Here is an 18389-nt window from a genome sequence, read left to right as displayed (position 1 = left end):
ATAGTGGTGTGTGTAAGCGCGCGTGCGTGCATGTGTATGCTTTTGTGTGTGTGTAGACCTGTGTGTATACACGTAGGCGTGTGTGTGAGTTTGTATGTGTGTGAGTGTGTATGTGCATGAGCGTGTATGTGTGTAGGACATGGAAACAACCGACCAGGACCAGAGGCCGGTGGTGCGGCAGAGGCCCCTGGTCCAAGCTGAAAAAGGAACTAAATGCCAAGGACGGTCAAGTGAGAAAAATGAGCAATCGTGATTGCTTAAAAAACTGAAGTGACTAAAGTAAGCGATCAATGTGCATTCAGTATTTCTCTTTTTTTAGGCGCAGCCTAATATTGCGTATTTGAAAATTATATGGCTATCAAGAAAAAATTATTGTTGTCATCGACACGTTTGTTAATGATTTTCACTTGTTAAGAATATCTAGATTATATGAACTTTTGTTGAAGGTTGCTGTTAACTTCCAACGGCATCATTAAATGGAAGCTAGTTGGCGTTGTTGGATTTTTTTGACTGTCACTTATTGAGGCAAATGTGTTGGCAATTAGTATCACGGGAGCGGAGCCTTAAGATTCATACACAAAATCTTAATATAAAACAAGCCGGTTTCGACCTATGCGTTGAGGGTTTCTGCGCATGAAACGTAATGAAATTAACTAAATACGCAAGGACAACTAGCAAGATTTCAACTTCTCTTAGATTCGGAAAGTGACGTCTTGTGCTCAGTTTGTATGCATCTTTTGGAGCCCATATAATAGATAAAAAGGATTACTTCCCTGATTCTAGCATAAAATAGGGTTTTATTTAATGAGCACGTGACAATCCGTCGTGCCACCGAATTTCAATGGAAATTCATAGAAAAAAAAATTTCTGGCAAAAACGGAAGTGTTTTTTTAAAACCCAAACCAGCATGATTTAACCAATAACTTCCAGTTACTGCGAATAAATTAATTACTCCCTAAAAAAAACCACAGACTTATCACATGACATTGAAGGAAGTAACTGGTCCTCTCGGAGCTTTTCTCGTGATTCAAAGATGAATAATCTCTTTACTTCCCTATACAACTCTACTTTTCACCGGGAAGACTTGGGATTGCCACGTGGATGAGAAGTGGTTTGGTTTTCCGTGTTGGGGATCAAGTCCAAGTCGTCTGGGTCAAAGAAAGCTGTTCTAATCTCTGGACCACGTGGGACCTAAACTCTCTGCTAATACAATGACAAGGTTTTACTGTGACTACTGTTCTGGTTTGAAATCGAAACGTAGTTGTACTGGAAAGTTTTTTTCTTGCAATACGGAAATACATGTCTGCAACATGTTTTGTTACTTTCTCTTATCTAGTAGATACTGTTTATCAGAGCACTTATTTCCAACCAAAACATATATTGCGAATGTTGGAACTAATTCCTGGAAATGTCTAAGCTGTCTAACTGAAATGTTAAGCATGCCAATACAGAATGTCAAAACGTCTAAAGAAAGGATGAAATCGTCCGTAAAGAGTAACTAATATGCCTGCTAAAAATTGCCAAATCTTTCATCTCATGGAGCAAAATCCAAGTTGAGTACTGAAAATGTCGATTGTTCCCTTAAACACATTCCGTACCGAATAGAGATCTTAAGGATCTATGTGAATGACCGCACTTTGTTCGGGAAATTGCATGTTATTTAAATCAATATGACTGCAAATCACAATGCACTTTAGTTGCTGTTTTTCTAAGATTCTAATTGTTATCTACAAAAACTTTTACTGTTTACACTATTGAGTCGTAACATGCAAAAGCTGCGTAATTCAATAAAACAAGACTTTGCCAATATTACACAGAACACTACCGCTGTTCCATTTTAGGATCACTGTGTATTGGAAAATGATATAACCTAAACCTACACCATCCTTGCTTGAAGAAGAAAGAGGTTGAAACTAATTTCCGGTGGTGTAAATACAAATTATTAAATAAATGACTTACATCCCTAATGCTCTCAATGACTCAATTAAACCACTAATTAAACTGTCAAGCTTCTAGTGGTGTATATTGATTGTTAAAAAGCATGAATTTGGTAAATCGTTCAAGAAAGTCAGATAAAAGCTTAATTTTTGCTAATGTGTAACCTTTCAAGCAATTTCTCTGTAAGCATGCAGAAAATTCTGGTGTAATCTTACGCAAAAAGTAGTCAGACGTTACGCTAAATTTACATTACCATGGTGTAACTTTACACCAGTTATATCAGTTAAGTAACTCCAGAGCAAGGGAGGAAGCTAAGCTGCCACCGATTTTATGGAGTAAGGTTACACAATTTTTTTTACAGTGTATTGTACTGCGTAAAACATTTTTCTCTTTGAAATCAAACCAAGCAACTGTACAGAAGTATCCAAATTTGCTCTTTTTTCCACGATCGGTACACACTCTACAAGTTTTCGTGTGAAGTTTGAATCTTGTCACTCGCTGGAATACTCGAACTGTCGTAGACATCTCTTTATAGTCCATCTGACAGATGGCGTGGGACATTGAGAAAATTCGTGAGCAGTTCTCTGGGGTCGCCCACAAATGATGTCACGCTTTGACGAGGGTTAGTGAAGTTGTGACAACAGGAAGGAAGGGGTAACAAGTAGTGTGACACCAGTTTTGTATTACAATATGCTACTATAGTAGCGTGGGATGAGACAAGGGGAGGAGAGGAAGTAAGTTAAAGTTTGACTCTTTGTGACCAAAAGAGGAAGAGTTGAAAAAAAACGGTGACATAATTGATGAACAGCCTCTTTAGATGGGGCAAAATACGACAACTCTCGTGAACGACGCAATATGTTAAACCAATGGAGAGTTAAGTATAACAGATGAGAGACATTCTAAAATGTCTAAAGACAATAAAGTAAACACAACAGAAAGTTAGTAAAATAAGGAAAATAAGTTAGTGCCCACAGTTAATCTCAAATGATCCAGAAGAAAATATTTAAAGTAACTTTCGATAAAACTGGCAAGAAAAGAAGAATGATACTTTTGTCATCAAAAACGGGACTTCTTCGCTGATTCAAGTTTCCCTTTTCTGCGTAACTGAAATAGATACTCCTGCCCACGTGTTTGAGAGCATTTCTTTCTTTCGTTTTCCTTCCCCCCCCCTTCTTTTAATCCTCCAGGAGAGAGAGAAAAAAAGAACCATTTTTCGGAAGAGCGAGAAGACAGTACGCTGCGGAAAGAAGCACTTCGGTTTCTTTCGGTGGGACTCGGTTTTTATCGATCAAATTCGGAAGTCCCCGTAGCGATGGCGTCAGCGAAAAATGATACGGGAGAGCCCACCCACGCAAACCCCCGAAAACAGGTGGTTTGCACGCCCGCCAATGGGAGCGTCGCTACCTGGGCGACCCCTTTTCCCGGGACTTTCCGCACTTTGGTCCGGGGTGGACAGATCGTTTGTTTTCGTTCCGAACATCTGTGTCCTGTTGAAGTTCAGGAAAAGAAACTAAGTATTCGAGGGACTATACAAAAGTTAGACAAAACTTTTGAAGCGATACTTCGTCTTTATCTTGGTAGTTTTGGATGACAAAGGAGTTTACTTCGGAACGACAGTAAAAGCACAGTAGTTTAATGTGATTAACACATTGCATCAACAGGAAAAAAATAAAGTATAAATTCGTTGAACTAAAAAAGTAAATTTTTGTTACTATCAGGTGCTGACAAATGTTCTGGGATTTCTTTGATAAATTTCAGTGATACAAATTGTAGTTCGGGGACAATCCAAAACCAAATATTGGGTGTATTGTATACGATACTGTAAACGCTCAAAATCTGGAAAATGTTGACATTAGCCAGTGAATATCAGCATTTACATACTAAAGACGCTGGTGGAAAACAGAATGTTTCCATTTAATCACCAGTAAATGCCAACATTCTACAACTTCCTCTTTTCACTGTAATATATATGTGTGCAAAATGTAAAATTATTCATTATTGTTATAGTATCGTAATGTTTAGCGATAATTTTCTGGTTTAAAAAAGTAGTTGACACAGTTAACAGCGTTTCATACGTACATTGGGAGTGGTGGAGCACATAATGGAAAAGTCAACTTAGTTTTTTGCACTTTAATAACCAGCAACCAATTATGTTGCACATATAGCACTAAAGTAAGTTAATTGAGTTCAAGCCATGTCAAGATCTGCATAAACAAAACAAATCGCTCTTCGACGACATAAATAACATATATCAAAAAAAAAGTTGGGGAAAAATCAATATTTTACGCAATGCTACTTTTAACTGCGCGTTTTTCAAACACTACAATTCGAGCAAAGCATGTATGATGATATGTTTTTTCGATTGGGTTTTTCTAGTCTGAAAGAAAAGCTTATAGTTAAAGTTAGAAAACTTTTGTTCTAGTTTATGAAATTTTAAAGATGTGTCACTATTAATTTTGTCGTTGTTATGTCATCACGGAGCAATTATGTAACATGACTTTGGAATTTCTGTAACAAGAAAGAGTATTAATTTTAGACTTTAAACCGATAGTCATTATGCTTTTGAAATTTTTGAGATGTTCTACTATTGTCGCCGGGGAACGATCTGTTAAACACACATACAAAATGTTAAAGTATATTATTGACAGAATATCACGTTGTTCGTCGACTTTTTACATGCTTTTCTTAAACCTCACTCGTTGTACGTAACATTTTAATTTCGCTTTTTCCTTCAGTTTGGAATGCTGGAAACATGTTTACATGCATATATATATACTGAAAAAAAAATTGCTTCTCTGTTTGTTTGTCTGTATGACCGGATTTTTTCAACTTTCCAAAAAAATTAGTCAAAGGTTTTTTTAATCAAACTTTGCAACTTAGATTAAACCAACTTCCAGATTTCCTAGGGTGCTAATTTTTTAACAAAACACTCGTCTTGGATGACAATACAAGGTTCCATCATGGTTTTTGGACCTGGACATCCAGGTCGATGATGACGAACCTGTATATTCGAGGGTGAAAAAAAAATACAAAATATGTAACTAAAATAACTATTTTGTAACAATAAGCAGCACGATATTTTTTTTCCTTTAAATTCATTTTTTAATATAGTTTTTGAGTTATCAAACCATATTTATTTAGAATAAAAATAATTTTGAATTTTTTTTTTTTTTTTTTTTGAAATCTGGCAACTTTGATTAAACCAACTTCTAGATGTCCTAGGGTGTTATTTAAAAAAAAAACACTCGTCTTGTGTGCCAATACGAGGTTCCATCATGATTTTTGGACCTGGACATCCAGGTCGATGATGACGGACCAGTATGTTCGGGAGTAAAGAAAAATTAAAAATTAATTTGAATTTTGACATCTGGAATTCAAATTATGTTTTTCACAATCACGAATGTGTGTGTGTATGTAGGCGTGTGTGTTTGTGTCTGTGTGTAGGTATGAGTGTGTGGGTAGTTGTGTGTATGAGTGTCTGTGTGTGGGGGGGGGGAAATGTGTATGTGTGTGCAGGCATATGTGTTTGTGCCTGTGTGCAGGCATGAGTGTGTGGGTAGTTATGTGTAGGTGTGTGTGGGGGGTATGTGTATGTGTGTGTAGGCATATGTGTTTGTGTCTGTGTGCAGGCATGATTGTGTGGGTAGTTGTGTGTATGTGAGTGTGTGTGTGTGTTTGTGTGTGTATGTGTTTGTGTATGTGTGTAGGTGTATATATGTATATGTGTGTAGGTGCGTGTATGTATGCGTGTAAGTGTAGGATATTAACGAAACCTGGAGACGGTTTTCGCTAGAGGAGCAGCATCGTGATGAGCCGGTCGACGGTGATGCTGCAGAGGGTGCTGGCGGGAAAATAAAATGATAGCACATCAAAACAGTCAAGTGAGAACAATAAGCAATCGTGATTGCTCAAAAACAGTTAATTTGAATTTTGACATCTTGAATTCAAGTTGTGTTTTTCGCAATCACGAGAGTGTGTGTATGTAGGCGCGTGTGTTTGTGTCTGTGCAGGCGTGAGTGTGTGTGTAGGTTTGTGTATGTATGCGTGTGTGCTTGTGTCTGTGTGCAGGCATGAGTGCGTGTGTGTAGGTGTGTGTATGTATGCGTGTGTGTGTAGGATATGGACGCAAAATGGAGACGGTTTTCGCTAGAGGAGCAGCATTAGAAGGGGCCGGTCGACGGTGGTGCTGCAGAGGGAGGCAGGGAAAAAATAAAATGATAGGACACCAAAACAGTCAGATAAGAACAATAAGCAATGTGAATGCTCAAAAAAAAAAATATATATATACATATATATATCTTACTACTATTATATATGCGAAAGTTTGTCTGTATGGATGTATGAATGTTTGTTACTCTTTCACGCAAAAACTACTGAATGGATTTTGATGAAACATTACAATAATATAGCTTATGCATCAAAATAACACATAGGGTAGTTTTCGTCCCATTATGGGGGGCAAAACACCCTTAGGGGGGCAATAAAACACAATTTTCGTATAAATTCTCTAATATGGGGATGAAAAAATACTTGCACATATTAAAATTATATGCCCAGCATCGAAAACTCTGATTTTTCTGCTGAAGATGGCACCTGTTCAAAATTTCCACGTAGAATAAAAAACGAGTTATGAGCTTTTTAGTTCCATGTTCGAAGGCTTTCCTCAACTCAATACAATATTTAGTGTATCATCTCAACTCCCTGTCGACCGCGACTATTGTTGTATTGTTGACTATCTTTGCTTTTCGTGACTGTTCAAGGCTTTTCTGAATTCAAATCTTGAAGTAAGATTTTAGCACAAGATTGGCAAATAATACATGGATTTGGCTGATTATTTTTCATTTTAATGCAACTTTGAGGCAATTAATAGGGTTTTTTATTTATTTGTGTTGACTAGGTATTCAATCGATCAGCGGGAATCTAGCCAACCTTTTTTTGTGGAATCATTTCAATAGCTATGTAACCATGTGTATTTACCATGTAATCAAATATCGCCATTTCTTCAATATTTCTTTCTTTAAATTTGTTAACACGTAAAATAATTCGCCAACTAAATTAAGCAAATCCATAAACAGCACAAAAACTTCCATTAATTTGTCTTTTCACACAATCTCAAACAATTGACAAATTTTTACTGTTTATTGGAAACATTTTGGGTAGCATAATTTTATAATCACCAGAAGTATCTCTGTATTTGGCGACTCTATCTCTTCGATGAAAATTAGAAACACACAGTTTTAAAAAGTAGGGAGGAGGAGCCTCATTTAAGGTATCCCAAAACGATTAATGCAAATTTAATAACATTTTAAATCGCAGTAAGGGATTATGGGCAGCTACACATGGGTGGCTAAAAAAAAAGATAAATCTTTTTAAACAAGTGAAGTTTAATTTTATGTTTTGGAAATTCCTCAAATATGTATATGCTTAAATATCGTTTTTTCGTTTCTAAAAGAGTACTATTTTCTTCTTCATACTTATTGCCATTTTACTTTTATGGGTAAGGAAGCTCTATTTTTAATCACGTCAAAGCGGTGTGTTTTGAGTTATTTGAGTTACAGCAGAGAACGAATAAAAGTAGCGATTGTTTCTCATAATTATTACAGACCCAGGCAACGCCAGGTAGTTTCGCCACGTACAATTATCTGGTAACTAAAAAAGTTATGAAATAGAGTCTGACCTCTACCCCCAGTTACCGTCGAAGAAAGATTTATTTTTCGCCAGAAACGTCCAAATACATGCAAAAAATTTTCTTTGTAGTATTTTCTGTTCGGAATTAAAAATCATTACCCAAACTAACTTCTTTACAACTCCTGGACGTTTTCGTGATTTATTTTTTGTAATTTTTGGGTGTCTTCCCAGTTTCGCCGACATTTCATTTACTCCCCTTCCCCCTGATTTTCAAATTTAATCATACCTTTTGATACATTTAAAGGGGCAGGCAATTTGCCTGTAATGACCATTAACTTGAATCAATTGGAAAAAAAACTACATCAACGTGAGCGAAGCCGCGGGTAAAAGCTAGTATATATATATATATATATATATATATATATATATATATATATATATATATATATATATATATATATATATATATATATATATATATATATCATTAAAAAATCTTCTTACAGACACTCTAAACAATCGTGACTAACAATGAAAAGAGAAACTCAGCAACACAGCGCAAAAGGTTGGAAAAGGTTCGTGACAAATATGCCGCTACGAAACTTAATGAAGATGTTCAATCCAAACGATGAAAATTAGTGACTGAACGGTAACGTTCTTCACTACGTCATTTTAAAGAAACCTTTGTAAAACGTAAAGTTCGCTTAGCAGCAAATAGGTTGAAAAATTCAATCTCGCTCAATCGAGATTTCTGAAGAACGCAAAGCTCGCCAAGAAACAGATCGTCAAAGAAATTCTCAACGCCAAGAAAATGAGTCCGATCAGAAACATAAAGCTCGCTTGGCGATTGAGCAGCAGCGGACTTCTAAACGTCGAGCTGAAGAATCTGAAGAACAGCATGAAGCTTACTTAAAGCCCTGGTTTCCTAGAAGCGAATCGCCGATTTTCGACGTCGCTCCTCCTCGCCGTGACGTTGAAATCAAAGTCAAGTGGATTCCGGCTTGGCCATTCACGACGTCGATTTAGCTCGGCCACGCATGCGCAATCAAGAATCAAGTATTCGCCTCGGCGAGGAGCGATGGAGACGTTCGGCGTGTTCGCTCCTAGGAAACCAAGCCTTTAGCGACTGAACAGCAGCGGAGTTCTAAACGTCGAGCTAAAGAATCTGAAGAACAGCACGAAACTCGCTTGGCGATTGACCAGCAGCGGAAATCTAAACGTTTTGCTGAAGAATCTGAAGAACAATACGAAACTCGTTCGGCGATTGAGCAGCAGCGCAGTTCTCAACGTCGAATCGTAGAAGTTCTAGGAAAGATGCTCGTTTAGAATATATCCGTCAGCATGTTTCTCAACTTCGAATAATAGAACGAGAAAGTGAAACGCTTGAAGAACGTACACTTCGCTTGGCGAAAGAACGCTTTCGAATTTGCCATCATCATTACAACGAAACTGTTGATGAACATACAATACGTTTAACCAAACAAGAACAATACAGTCAACACATTAAAGCTGATATTACTACTTTTGAAAAAGATATCGACTCATTTTGTGACAATTTATGTCAAATTTGTTCTAAAAGGTGCTATCCAAACCAGGTTCTAAAGTTTAAATTACCAGTTAGAGCTGTGTCATTGAGCAAGAACCACATTATAAGTCGTAAAACGACCTCACCACCAAAGGCTTACTGAAATAATCTTAATCCTGGAGAAGTGTCGAATGTTTTACAACAGCTCACGCAATCTGAGCAACGACTACTGTCTCGTATAATACCATTCGTCAAAAACATAAAATTCAGCGGTTTACATGGCCAGTATGGTTTCAAAGGTCAAGCTATTTTATTTGCACAAGACATCCTTAAAAAATATTTGAGACAAAACAAGAAGTTCCGTCTAGAACTTAACGAGCCTACTTTCCCGTATACCCATACTACTTTATAGTACCTGATCAATATTCTCAAAAATAACTAAAATCGCAAATTGTTTCAAACATATTTTTTTAATATTTTAAGCTGATTTCTAGGAATAAAATATTCCTCACTTATTTAAAAAATTTGATGCGTAAAAAAATAAGTAAATAAATAAACGAACAAATAAAATAGCAGCACCTTTTAAACAAAGCAGCTAATACAATTTTTCCCAATAAAAAAAATTCGTTAACAGCTTTCAAAAAGAAAAAATAATAATTAAATTTAATAAACTCATTAAAATAAATACATCATATCAAAAAAAAAATCGTTTCTTTTTCCCCTGTATCCAAAAATAATTTTTTAAATGAATTAATGCACTTACCAAAATAAATAAAAACAATAAAATGTCAACTTAAAGAAATAATTTTCACTGTCAAAAAAAAAAAAATCGTCTGCGCATATCTTTATGTAGAAACATTAATGACTTCGAGTTTATTCGCCGAAAACTGAATACCTGAATTAAAACTTTAGCGTGAAAAACAAGTCATATTAACAATAATTATTTCACAGTTAAAACTAAAGCTGCGGAGTCGGAGTCAGTCTCATTTTGGGAAAAAGGAGTCGGAGTCGAATATCCAAGAATCGGAGTCAGTCATTTGTCCTCCGTGTATAAATTTTTCCCAAAGCTACGAAGTCATAGTCGAAGTCGTCGAGTCGGAGTCCGACTAATTGTCGGGCACAGGAATCGGAGTCGGAGTCACGTGCCCCTAAATTCTCGGAGTCGAAGTCTGGAGTTTATCGTCAAGAGCTATTTTCAACAAAATTTGAAGTAAATCCGCCTTCAAGTACGGAATCTGCATTGACTTTCAGTTTCCCCGTAGGCGCTAATGTTAAAGGATTTGAACTGTTCAAAATTGAACGGAAAATTGTTCAAATCAAAATGATATTTTTATATAAAAGTTTTTCATCAAAAGCTTTTTCCTACAAAGTTTGAAGCAAATTTGCCTCGCATTTCGGAATTGTCTTGCATTTCACCGTAGGCGCTAATGTTAAGTTTTTTTGAACTGTTCAAAATTAAACAAAAAATAGTTCACATCAAAAAGTGAACTATGGGAATGAGGTGTCCTTGCCGAGTTCTTTCGAAAAAAAAAAATCACTCGAATCGGACTACTCACTCAAAAGTTATTGGGGGGGGGGGAGGGGGACAGACAGACAGACATTTTTCCCCGTCTCAATATCCTACATTCCAATTTTTAATTTTTCGATATTTATTTAATTATTTTTCGAGCAATCACGATTGCTTATTGTTCTCACTTGACTGTTTTTTGATGTCCTTTGATTTTATTTTCCCACCGCCATCCTCTGCAGCATCACCGTCGACCGGCTCCTCACGATGCTGCTCCTATAGCGAAAGCCGTCTCCAGGTTGCATCCATGTCCTACACACACGCGCATACATATACAACTACACACAAACACATACACACACGCATACACACACAAACACATACACACACGCATACATACAGACACATACACATACACACACACACCACAACATGCACACACACACATACACACAACTACGCACACACTCATACCTGCACACAGACAAAAACACACATGCCTACACAAATACACATACCCCCCTAAACACAAACACACATACCCCCCACACACACGCCTACTTACACACACACACACACTCGTGAGTGCGAAAAACATAATTTGAATTCAAGATGTCAAAATTCAAATAATTATTATTATTTTATTTTTTTTGACTTTTTTTTTTTTTTTTGTAATATTTTCAAGATGCATTAAGCCTTCTTTTATGCTTTTTTCGTCTTTCTCTGACTTTTACTGGGAAAGTAGGCTGAAAAGAAACGTGTTTTGGATTCGATACTAACAATAGCAAAATGATGGAATTTGACCTTTTTGTTTTTTCAGTGGAAAGCAAGTAAGCAAACTTGTACACGAAAGCTAAAGTACAACCCATGACGAAAATGCGAAAAATATTTTTAAATAAAAATTTGCCGATACTGCATTTTACGGTCCCATTGCAGTAATATTGAACTCATTTTTTTCTGTAGGAAAAGAAATAAAATATCATGATGTATGTGAACGAAAAGTTTCATGACGTATATGGTGTTACACTTTCTATCAACATGTTTAACTTCCTAAGGAACATTAAAATGAAACATAAATTTTTACCGAAATTTAACAACAGTAAAAGTTGGACAGAACACGACATTAGTCTGAAATGATCTGAGAAAAAGCCGTGAAAAATACTTACTATTTAATTAAGACTTAAAACGATCATCTACTAAATAAGTTAAATCACATCAAAATATCCATTCACAGAACGTTATCATAACTAAAATTATAATTCTAACTTACTGAATAAGTGATTACGATAATTAATAAATTTTAAATTTAAGATAGAACAATAAAACATGAAGGAAATAATTTACTGCGAACACATTCCAAAAACGAATCCAAAAGGTATGAATAACTAATTTTTAAATCTATAACTTAAAAGAGTTAAAAGTGACAAACATTTGGCGATGTAAAATTTCATAAAATGTTTCGAAGATCTAAAAATTGAAAAAACACAATATGTTGCCAATGTTCAGAAAAAAATCACCTTTGAGAAAATTTAAAATATTATTCCATGGAATTTAAAAAAAAAGATTTATTGGAAAATAAATTACAATTTTGTAAAGGTGAATTCTGAAATGGCTGATTGGCCAAACGAGTAGCAAATCAGCTTTGGTGTAGGGTTACCAAAATTGTTCCGTCGGCGTCGCCAAGGTAAGGCAGCGGGTTGCCAAAATGAAATATTTATCGCTGCGATCCGGTTACCGCAGTTCTACTTGAACTTTAATATTTTTGTGTAGACAATTTGGCTCACAAAGTTGAAAAATGTGTTACGAGACGGTAACATTTCGCTCCCCCGGGAGAGCCGTTGTTTACTCGGTAATACAGATGAAATTATTGACGAAATTATTGAATTCCATAGTGACGTGGTCACTATGGAACTTAATTTGTTTGAAGAATTTTTGGTTATCCTCTGCAAGATTGAAAGAGGTAAGTTACAATTGCTCGACACACTGTAAGAAGAAGAAAATACGATTTATATGAAGTTATAGAACATAATTTGCATATTGTGCTTATTGCTGAAATTTAGATTTAAGATAACTGCAATACTTAGATAATGGATGCAGTTAATAAAGCAAAGCGCACTGTTTATAGAACACAAACAACCAAATTAATCAATAAGATTGATGCCAAATTTATAGAAGAAAAATGATTTAGACCAATTTTTGGCGGAATTAGATTTGAAAGAAAAAGAACTTAACTGCCTTGATACCGAAATTCAAAGGACAATAGAATTGAAAGATTTTGGAAGATGAAATTTTTAAATGCGACGAATGTAATTCTAACATAGTAATATGGCGATCTAAATTAAAACGTGCGAGAGCAAAATTTGAAGCTCGTTCTAGTTTCATTGCCCCGACTGTGACGTTAAATAGTTCAGAAGCAGAAGAAAGAATTATAATTCGGAGAACAGAAACACCTCACATCAATTAACCGCGACTAATTATTGATAAATTTGATGGTGATCCATCAGACTGGCAAAGATTCTGGGATCAATATGAGTCTGCTATCCATAAGAATACAGATATTTCTAATGTAGACAAATTCAACTATCTACGTTCATATTTGAAAGGGGCAGATTCAAACGCAATAAAAGGATTTAGTTTGACCAGTAATAATTATCAATCAGCTATCGACACCTTAAAATACAGTTTTGGCAAGAAAACCATAGTTATTAACACTCATTTGAATAAGCTACTTAGTCTTAATGCGATAAAACGATCAAATGATGTTATATCCTTGCGTAAATTATTTGGCACTTGTCAAACTGAAATAAGAAATTTGGAGTCGCTGGGAGTAACAGAAGATAGCTATGGGACCCTACTTTGTCCAATTTTGATCAGATTACTGCCAAGCGATGTAGTATTGGAGATAACTAAGAAGTACGGCATAGATGATGAATGGAAGCTTTCGAAAATAATGAAAATTTAAAAATCTGAAGTAACTAGTCGAGAAAAGGCCGCAGCTTTAGTTTCAAGTTCCAATACTCAGAACATCAAACAGTTTCTCCCTGGACATAGTAATGCGATTCACAAGAACTGTCTCATAAAACTAACGAAAATCACCCTTCAACTGCTTCTGAATTGTTAAACGATACAAGAGTCAAGATAGGTAAATGTTTTTTCTGTGAAGATGATAAACATTTATTACGAGATTGCAAATAATTTAAGATGAAACAAATGAACCAGAAAAGAGATTTTCTGATGAAACTTGGTTGCTGTTTCGTTTGTTTTAATATAGGACATCTCGCCAATAACTGTAGAAGCCTTATAAAATGTCGCATCTGTTCAAGGAGTGAGAGAGATGACTCATTATGAGATAATTCGTCTCGATATTAAGAGAAATGAGATTAGAAAGAATTCTGAAGATAATGACTGTGAATTAGAGAGACATGTTGATGCGTTACATTCTATAGCCTCCAAAGAGGATATCTTGCAAACTTCAGTTGTAAAATCAGATGGTAAAATCAGATGGTAAAAGAAACTTAACTATGAGAGTTACATCCATGTTGTCACAAAATGAAATGTCAGTATCCAAATTGTGAGATTTACAAATTATCCCACAACAGTCAGCTGTCAGACAAAACGAAGCCAACAAATGTGAAGTAAATTTACCGTGTAAGATGGACAATGCCATTATAAGCGACCATTATAGTTTATCGTTGAAAAAAGTTGACTCTATTTGTGGGAAATTAGAAAAAAATAGGAATTCGAGAAAAATATGAAGATTCTGACGAATGGATTCAAGAAGGAATATTAGAAGAATTTGAAGATTGCGAGCCTGCCGCAAAGATACATTTTACAGGAAATGGCAGCAACGGTGTAACTGGTGATTTAAAAATGCTTTTAGAAGACAATTTGAATGGTTTATAGGACGGGACTGTAGATACAAAGAAAATAGCGTCAGGTTTTGGTCTAGGTATACAGCAGCAAAGAAATGGAGCTGAAAGAGATTTCGCTGAGAAATAAGATCAAGTGGAGGGCTTAACTATTGGTCGAGATGGTAAGCAAATAATTCGAAAAGAAACTAAAATTGGGTGCAAAATACAGTTTGCTTTTGACACTGGAGGATTGTCACAAAGGTCGGAAGTTCTGCCGACTACGAAGAAGATGACAAACCTAATGATGAGTACAGCAAATAGTTCTTTTCCACAAGAACCTGGCCACATAACTGATGCTCTTTACGTTTCCGAGGTAATGATTCCTGGAGCAAAATCTAACTTTTTAAGTGCAAAAGAAGAAAAAAATATGAAGAATTTAAAGAAAAAAGATGATGACCTGAAAAATGTCCAGATGGTGTTAGTTCAAGATTGTTCACAACACACTGCAAACGAAATCCCTTTAAAAATCTGTGGCTACCCTGCTTAGGATGAAGATGCTAAGAAAAAGGTGATAGATGTACTGGAGAAAAAAGGTTTTTCAAGTGGATCTGACCCACCAACACAGGATGAGATAACGGTGTCCAAACAAGCTGTTGGTGTCCTTATTAGGAAAGACGTGGTAAAAAGGATACCGAAAGAAACTTGAAGTGCATCATAGTCACATCAGAGGGAAGTTTAAACCTCCAGCTTTAGGAAGTCTGATAACAATCTTAGAAGCCTTCTGAGATAGAATTTAGAATTTTCATCATTGAATTACGAAGGACTTATAAATAGGCTAGTTTCTTAAGAACTTTTGAACTCTCTCTTACAGAACTTTCAGTTTGACATTAGACTTTTTCTAATTTTTTTGTTTAAGCGTTTTGAATTATTTTATGATGTTTTTAGTTTTATTTTAGAGGTTTATTAGTCAATGACAGAATTATATTATTGGATAAGATTTTAAGTTTGCTCAGAACTCAAGATAGGGAGGATGATGGAAGTAAGCCTTGAAACCAGGTAATGATCATCCTTTCCACCTCAAGGCAGCAAAAATTTACTTTTGACTTGTGGCAAGAGAGTAAAATTAGAATGAGATTTTGTTTGTTAAGATGAAGGTGACATGATAAGAGTTTGGCCATTTTTTATTTTTAGAAGTTGAATAAGATAGATGTAAATAATGTAAATAACCTCAAATAAATGTGTTTTTTAATATAAGCTTTTTCTTTCAAGAACGTCATGAAATTTAATATTACTATGTAGACAATTTGGCTTACAAAGTTGAAAAATGTATTACAAGACGGTAACAACTATATCAAAGTAATTTCTGATGAGTCAGTAGAAAATCAAAATATTTTGGCTGAAGAAGCAAATCATCCACAATTGCACAACTCCATTCAACCTTAAACTCAAGTGCGTTCCGATCATCGAGCTTGTATCCCAATATTCTACTAATTCATTTTCTCATTTCAGATTATTTCACTAAACATAAGTTAGGGGACCTAAAGCCCGTATAAATAGTAAATTTTGTATTTTTGACTCATTTTTATTTTTGCTTCAAACTTTCAATATCTAAACTCTGCATCTGACATGGAACATTTGTGCAATTGGAAGTATGCATTTAGGACTAACGGTTATGAAAATAGAGATCTTGCAGGTTAAACCGGAATACCGTATATATATATATATATATATATATATATATATATATATATGTGGTGCCGACTCTGGTACACCCTGGTACACTTGCATAGCCATTCTTACGTTTTAGCCTTCTTATATGGAAAACTCGCCAAAAGATGACGACGTAGAGTCCGGCGACAAAACGAACAGCGCCAAGGGCGGTAAAACTTTTTGATTAGTGATTAACTTTGAGGAGATGAAAGACGTAAGACGTGGTGTAATGACGAGCAGCAAGACGGCTACACTTCTGCATTGTAATCATTTTTGTAAATATTAGTTAAGTGTAGTTTAGTTATCATTAAATGTTTAGTAGCTAAAATTATGTCATCAATGAGTGGTTTTATAAGTGAATACCAGCATTTTCATAGTTATTACCAGTAGCTCGGCATCCCACAAAAAATTCAGAAGTGGGATTAAGGATCGATATGAGGAACGCCTACACCAAAATTCTTTTGGAGTATAATGTTTGCAAGTGTGATTAACCGGAAAACTAATTGATACTGTTTCCGAAAAAAAAAAGAGAGAAAGAACTGAGTGAAATGTGACTGTGCCTTGTGAACTATCTGAAATTCTCTGTTGGATAATCTGATTTCAAGCATCCGGAAAAGGGGTGAGTGAATTTATTTTCTTCAAATATGCAGTTGAAAGAGATTAAAAACATTGACTTTGCGCTCAGAAACTTTAAGCGAGAAAAAATAGTGCTTCTCCACCGTTTTATATTTTCTGATAACGGGGATAGTTCCAATAGAAAGCGCTTAAGAAATTTTACGGGATTTGAATACAACCCAGAATCAGATGAATTCAAAAATAAATTAAAAGACATTGAGAAAAATTTTTCTCTTAACGAAATAATAACTATTGCAAATTTTTTGAACATTCCCTTGGAAGGAAATAAATCTGAGTTGGCAAAAAACATTCTCTCCTTTCTGACAGATATTACTGCGCTGTCAAAGCTTGACGAACAACATTCCCACTCAGAAGATGACTCATTCTCGGATCATCAGCAGTCCGGTCAGAACGAGGAAGTTATTAGTGACGATTTATCTGTTGGAATTGAAAACAAAGTAGCACCGCCGCCTGTAATTAATTATTCTGATTCAGGCAATGTTTTGGCTACGAGCTATCTTTTACATTATTCTGATATTGAACACTCCCTGCCGAAATTTAATGCAGAACCGCATGAGAACATTTCTTCTTGGGTCGAAACTTTTGAAAGTGTATCTAAGTTATTTAACCTTACTGAAGTTCAAAAATTTATTTTTGCTAAACGCTGTTTTGGAGGAAATGCCGCATTATTTATCAACACCGAACAAAATATTAATTCTTATGAAAAATTAAAGAAAGCGCTAATCAGCGAATATTCCACACAAGTTAATTTGGCTTCGCTTCATAGTTTAATGAGCGAACGTAAAATGCGACATTCTGAGACTACGCAAGAATATTTTTTAAAGATGAAACAATTGGCTCTTTCTGGACGTATTGATGACATATCTCTTATCAGTTATGTAATAAAGGGAATTCAAGATAAACCGGAAAATAAAACAATTCTTTATGGAGCGCGCGATATAAATGATTTTAAAGAAAAACTCAAAGTATACGAAGTAATGAAAAATGATTTGGCTAGAAATGAGAAACCTTTCGACAGAACCAAGCAAAAAATGTCAAATGATGATCGCTTAAAAAAGAGTGGGTATACTTCCAATTTCAAAAGAGATTTAAACAATAAAAATAAGATACACTATGAACAAAATAATGAGAAGACGCGATATAACACCAACAAGGAAAACTACAGAGAAAAAATTTGTTACAATTGCGGTTTGAAAAACCACATTTCAAAAAATTGTGTACACAAGGATAAGGGACTTAAATGTTTTCACTGCGAAAATTTTGGACACAAAGCTTCTAATTGCCCTAATAAGAAACCAGACGTTGCTCATTTAAATGTTCCAAAGAAGAGAAATTTAAATAAAGAAGTAAAAATTGGTAACTCAGTGGTAAAAAATGCTATTGTCGATTCAGGGTCACAAGCCACATTAATCCGGGAATCAGTTTTTAAGAAATTGAATTCTCTTGGTGAGCGATTTCAATTACTTCCTTTAAATACTGTTTTGTCAGGATTCGGTAAATGTCAAGTAAAACCAGTTGGAGTTTTTGAGAGTGATATTCAAATTGACAATTTTAAATGTAAAGCAGATGTAGTTGTGGTGAATAACGAAATAAT

Source organism: Uloborus diversus, chromosome 6 (genome assembly GCF_026930045.1).
Source record: "Uloborus diversus isolate 005 chromosome 6, Udiv.v.3.1, whole genome shotgun sequence".
Lineage (NCBI taxonomy): Eukaryota > Metazoa > Arthropoda > Arachnida > Araneae > Uloboridae > Uloborus > Uloborus diversus.
The sequence above is the reverse complement of the archived record's forward strand: the minus strand, read 5'-3'. Positions refer to the sequence as shown.